Raw genomic sequence first — 6,742 nt, 5'->3', positions numbered from 1 at the left:
TCTTTTGCAATCAAAGGAAAAGTCAGGATAGGAAATAGAATCAGGAATTACATGTTTGTTTTTTGAACAGCAGTGAAACTCACAAACAGATTGACATTAACACATGCCTGCCTTTTCTTTTTAATAAACATGAATTATTCAAGGAGTATCACTGTATGTATTAGAAATAATTAAAATATAAGCAATGTTAGAACAATGTTTGACTTGCTTCAGTAGTTCAAATATTTGCAGGTTGCAAACATAAGACCTTTATGATTCTGATTTCACTAATGTTTTGTACCATTCCTAAGACTGGAATGAACCTCAATATGGCATCAGGTTCAACATCCTGCTGAAAGTAAGGCCAATAATAAACTTATTAACTGGTGTAATACTGAAGACCGTACATTACAAAACACTAAATTACAGGTCACTAGGAAAAAAGAATAGCTCAAATGGGCCCTTCTGCTGCATTGTGACGGTTAGGTCCCAAAAGCAGCAGCATAAGATGTGCTGTGAAGGCAAATACAAATTCACAACCTGAACAAATTCAGGTTGTGTTGCTGCCAGACAATAAGTTGATATTATTTCCATTCTTCAGCCTAAGAATAGGGAATAAAATCAGATACATGATATAACTGTCATCTTGAAAAACTGATATGACAATTTAATTAACTGGAATATGACAATATCTCAAATGTTTATTGATCAGTGTGCCAACATATAGCTCAGGTGAATTTCTCTGTAAAACACAGGGCATAACAACTCTGGTACATCACAGAATTTACAAGGTTGATTAAAGCTTAATGAAATTGTCTGGGAGGAAGAAGAAAGACTGTAAAAGACAAAATAATAGTTGCAGCTCTGTAATGATTTCAAAATAAAACAAACTAGGATAAAAATACAGTTTAACTTAGTAATGAAGTTAAAGTACTTTTGTGAAGAACACAAGATCCAGGAACTGGAAAACAGGATTGCCTTTAGGTGGTTAGATATGAAAAGTATTTAGTGTTTGTTTGTTTTTATTAAATGCAGAGCACTTGTTTTTTTTTTGTTTATAAATATTACAGGAGATTCAGTGATGATGTTGGCTCTTCCATCTTTCCAACAGGCAAAATAAGGAAAGTGAAAAACACTTTCCAATTTCCAGTGTTTGGAAGTTTAGCTCTCGTGTCAAGTTTGGCTTTAGGAATGTACAGAGTTAAAAACTTAAGAAGGAGAGGTTTAAAGGTATTTGAATTAAACTCCTGAAGCATTCAACACAAATAGGAAATGGAAAATGGCCTGTAAAAATACTTCCCAAATACCTGAAATATAAACAACAAATCTTAGTAAATCAAGTTCCTGTGAAATTATGAAATGTAAACAGGTAGTCAAAAATTTAAATGAGCTGCTTCCTTTTTCTTTGGATCTAATTAATATGTTGATTGCAGCTTTAAATAAATAGATAGATAAAGAACGATGGTCAACCAGTAAGGTGCAGACATTTCTTTCCTCAATTTATATTAGAGAACTAAAATCAACAAAATGAAGCATTTTGCTTTGTTTTGTTTTTCTTCTGTTGAGAAGTGCTTCGTCTTACAGAAAAAAATCATTTCAAAGTGTTATTTCAACACTTCTTAAGACCTGATACTCCTTACATTCTTCCCACACTCATATTATTGAAGAACGTTTTGAGGGTATTTAACCATCTTTGTTATTCTACCAAGTTATTTCAGTTTCTGTGATTTTTTTCTCTTTTAATTTCTCCTCAGTGTTCTACAGAAGCAAACTCCCTGTATGTATTGATCATAAATAATATAATCTGCCCAACATGACCTTTATGTCATGGTTATCTCTTACGAATATCTTTTCTGTTCTTCAGGTAATGCTGTCCTAGAACTGTATTCAATAGTATTTGTCTTAACTGAATTTCCTTCCACTTTGTGCTATTATGATTTGGATGAAGAGGAAGTTTAAAAAAAATAAAAATAAAAAATGGTAATAATGCATTTACTAGTGCATACAGGATATTTAAAACACATGTAACATACATGATTCATTCCACAGGTATGTGGGTGGTGGGATTCTGACAGTAATTATAACAGCCTAGGAAATAATTACTGAATCTCAAGCCAGCCAGGAGTGGATTATTAAAAATAATACAAAATATGAACATTACAAAATCTAGAAGTGACACATGGGAGTGAAGCTATCTTTTCTCTTTCCAGGAGTAATAAATATTTTCAATATCAAATGAAGTATGCATTATGGAGCTAAATTAATACACAGCAGCAAACCAACCAATCTAATATGTTTAGTTACAGAAATAGGGCTATCTACAATATAAGATGGTAAAAAGGTTTGATAACAGACTAGGATGAATGTTTTACATAATGACGATTGACACCTGGTGATTCTATAAACAGCTAAGTATTAGAAGTAACATAATTCTGTAGAATTCTGACCTTCTTGTATGTTCTGTTCTTTATAAGAATCTGCTCCACAGTGAAAAATGAAGTGGAATTTAACTAAGATAAAATTTCCTAATATGGAATCTTCAGTGTATATACATTGACTCTTGTTTTGAGTTAACCCCAGAAGACAACGAAACCCACACAGCTGCTAACTCATTCCCCCTCAGTGTGGGGAAGACAACTGGAAGCACAAAAGTTAGAAATCTTGTAGGTTGTAATAAAGACAACTTAATGGGTAAAGCAAAAACTGCAATTCCCAGCAAAGCAAAACAGGAAATTAATTCACTCCTTCCCATCATCAGACAAATGTTCAGCCATTTCCAGGAAAACAGGGCTCTGTCCTGTAGAAGGTTAGTTGATGTTAGATGTTCCTCCATCTGTAGAAGTAAGTTGGAAAGACATACCTCCAAACATCCCTTTTCCCTATGTGTTTTTTCATTGCTGAACACCTTCATATGGTATTGGATAACTTTTGGTCAGTTTGGGTCAGCTATTCTGACTGTGTCCCCTCCCAGCTCACGTTCTGTGCATTCCCAGCCTACGTTCTGGGGGCAGCATAAGAGAGAGAGACAGCCCTGATGTTGTGCAAACATTGCTCTGCCATAGGTGTTATCTAAAACATAGGTGTTATCAACACTGTTTTGGTCACACATCCAAAACATAGGACCATAAAACCTGCTATGAAAAAAATATATATATTACTCTATCCTAGCCCAAACCAATACAACTTGCTATAAAGAGAAAACAAAATTCTGCATCATTATAGCGGTAACTTTAACGAGGGATTCTAAAACATGGGGTGGAAGTAGTGGTGGCATTCATGTGTTATGTAGCTGCCATTTCAGCTAATCACAGAGTCATCTAGCTTGGAAGAGACCTTCAAGATCACCTAGTCCAACCTTAGACCTAACACCAACAAGTCCTTCATCTCTGATGAATGAACACTGCAGTTAACTGGTTAGCCAACTTGATATGAAGTTTAGGTTCCCAAATGTAAAACCACTAAAGCAAAGCCAAAAAGACAAGTATATATCCCTCTCCCGTGGCACCTACAATATAAAGGGAATCATAGCTAATGATCTGAATCCAAAGCCAAGCCTTGTTTTATGGAATGCTCACTCTTTGTTAAGCAAAGCTGTTTGGGCAAAAGAGCATGCTATTGATTTTAAAATTGATTTTATTTCTTTTTTTTTTTTTCTTTTTTTTTTTTGGTACTTATACAGGATCGCTCACATATCACAAGGTTTTGTGAGGTTTTGTGGGGTTTGTTACTTTGTTTTTGTTTGTTTTGTTTTGCTGCAATTCATTCAGTGTTTTCTATAATAGACTTCAGATATAACATTTTGGGGTTTTGTCCATCAGATCAGACATGTTCATATCTATGGTTTTTGCTTAAAGCTGTCTATCTACAGCTATAATTTACTAGTTTATTTACTATTATTAAGAAAAGAAAAACATTAAAAAATAAATGAAGAAGAAAAATTGTGAACTACAGTAGCACAAAATATTTGACAAAATTTCTAGTTCATTTGAAAATTATATTTCAAGCTTCTCATTGTAATTATTATAATCATCATTAATCATCAACTTCCAGATCAAATTGAAACAGAACAGTGAAAAGGTCAAAGCTATGGAGAATGCTACTGTGTTTTAGAGACAATATATGGTATTAACATTTTACTGCCTCACTTATATGACAAAGATTGTAATGAAAACAGAAAATGGCAAAAGATTAATCTGCTTTTGTGGTGAAGATCATTATGGAAAACATACCAGACAAATTAACCCATTCTTGTAGCAGTCATAATTGTAACAATATTGTGTGTCATGGTTGCAGAACCTCAGCTTTATTTTGAACACTGTATGCGATAAGAAGTCCAGGTGGCTTTAAAGAATACTTTGAAGAACTATTTTAAGAAGAGTTCACAGTTTAAAGCATTCAAATTAAATTAGTCCAAACCATGCAATATTCATGCTGTCTTTGTTTTTGTGGAATTGTTGCTGAAGTCAGAAAGAAGGAGATGCTGTAAGTTCCATATTAAAGTATAGGTATTTCAAAAGTCTAGTAGTTCCAGATACTTGACCCTGTAACAACACTCATGTGTGTGTGTGTGCGTGCGTAGCAGTAATAAAGGAAAACTGAGAACAAATCAAAATCAATTACTAGTTTATTAACACATACCCTGGCAAAAGATAAAGGGGTACATAATAGACAGAGTAAAGCTTAGCACATGAAAGTTAGTTACCCAACAGAATCATAGAATATCCCAAGTTGGAAGGAACTCACAAGGATCAAGTCCAACTCCTGTTTCCACACAGAACCAATAAAAAAAAAAATCATACAATATGTCTGAGAGAGAAGTCCAAATGCTTCTTCAACTCAAGCAGGTTCAGTTCTATGACCATTTCCCCAGGGATCCCATTCCAGGGCCTGATCACCCTCTCAGTGAACAATCTTTTCCTAACAACCAACCTGAACCTCCCCTGTTGCAGCTTCATGCCATTCCCTTGGGTTTTATCACTGGTCACCAAAGAGAAGAGATCAGTGCTTCCCATATATAAACATTGAATGATAAACTTTCCATATATAAGAATAATAAGCTTCCCATATATAAGCATAATAATCTTCCCACTATAAGCATTGAAACACCAGTTTCAATACATAATCCTGTCCACACCTATGCTGATCTGCAAAACTGACAGGTCTCATTGTATCCTGGGTAAAAACACAGAGGACTGTAGGAGAAGAGGTAGGCTGTACTTTTGTTTATATTTTTAAATTTGGACATACTGTCATATATGCCTAAACACTTTCTCTTATTATTTACTGCTCTTGTACTCAAGTTCGTAAATGACTGAAGTGGATTAAAATGCCTGTAGAAAGGGCAATGTCATCTAACCACTTCTTTTTATGAGTCCAGGGCTAGAAGTTAACTGTCTGGTTTAAATGTTCTAACATTGAAAACATTCAGACTTACCTGATCCATGGAAAGGTAAGATTTACCTGATACATGTCACTAGAACTCCATAGTTAGTGGAGGTCAGTATTCCTTAGTTGTCCATCCCAACTGAGATTTTGATTCAAAAAAATTAAAATTAAGAAAAAATGCATATTTTATCTTATTTAATGTGTGAAATATCACTTTTATAGTGTTGTTATACATTTAAAACATTTACATGTTGTTATACATTTAAAACATCTTCAAAAGCAGCTTCATTCATTCTGTTTCACTTCATACAACAGTGTGAATACTGACATCCTGAGAAGTGCATCTCACAATATGTTCCATAAACTAGCAAAGACTTTTGTAAATTCCTGCTTATATAACCACACTGCTGAACTGAATTGATGGTAATAATGCTTACCTCAGATATGCCCATTTCATTCATATATATATTTTTAAATAACAAAGTTTTGGATAACAATTTAAGGTTTAATGCAGAGCAAGAGACATCCTTTGCATATAAATTTTTGTACTTAAGGCAAGAAAGTGCCACTGAAGGATAAAAAGTATAATCAATTTGGAAGTTCAGCAATACTGAATGTTTAAATTTGCCATAACCATTCCTGGGTACATTCTGTAATGGTATTAGTTTCTGTAAACCCAGATAGATCAGTAGAATCTTTCAAACAAGGAAAATTCTACATGTGAACACTTTATTAGTGAGATCTGTGACCTGACTTGGTAGATTTATAGTTGTTATCTGAAAGTCCTGTCCATGTTTAGACAAGCAATGGAAAGAAAAAATCTTGAATGTGAGGCACAAGTCACAGTAGTTGGAAGAGATGCCACAAATGTAACACAGAAGCTGTATTCTGGCTTTACAGATACTTTATGGTCTGTAGAAATATTTTCAATTAAACCTTGACCTCTGATGAACAACTCATTTATTTTGGCTACACAGGAGGAAAAGTATTCATCTCTATAAGCTCAAGCTTGTAGTATAACTTCAGTTATACTGCTACAGTTAATTTTAACCCAGCTCAGAATTTCCAGTACTATTATTTTCATTTAGATTAATCTGCTTTAATATGCAAAACCCCAAAACAGTCCCAAAAAGCTTCATTTGATAATTGTAATGAAGTCCAACAGCATGCATTACAGTAGGACATATTCATCATACTGCTGCAATCAGTGCTCTTTGTTTGTTTGTTTGTTTTGTTTGTTTGTTTGTTTTTGTTTTTTTGTTTTCTCTGTTCTCAGTTATAGATCATATTTTCAGATTACTTTTACTAGAATGTTTTGTTTGGCACTCCTGAAGTCTTTCTAAAGGGATTTGGTTGCTCAAATATGTAAGCGTTGTCC

Source organism: Anas platyrhynchos, chromosome 5, assembly GCF_047663525.1.
Source record: "Anas platyrhynchos isolate ZD024472 breed Pekin duck chromosome 5, IASCAAS_PekinDuck_T2T, whole genome shotgun sequence".
NCBI classification, from domain to species: Eukaryota; Metazoa; Chordata; class Aves; order Anseriformes; family Anatidae; genus Anas; species Anas platyrhynchos.
This window is presented reverse-complemented; position numbering follows the sequence as displayed.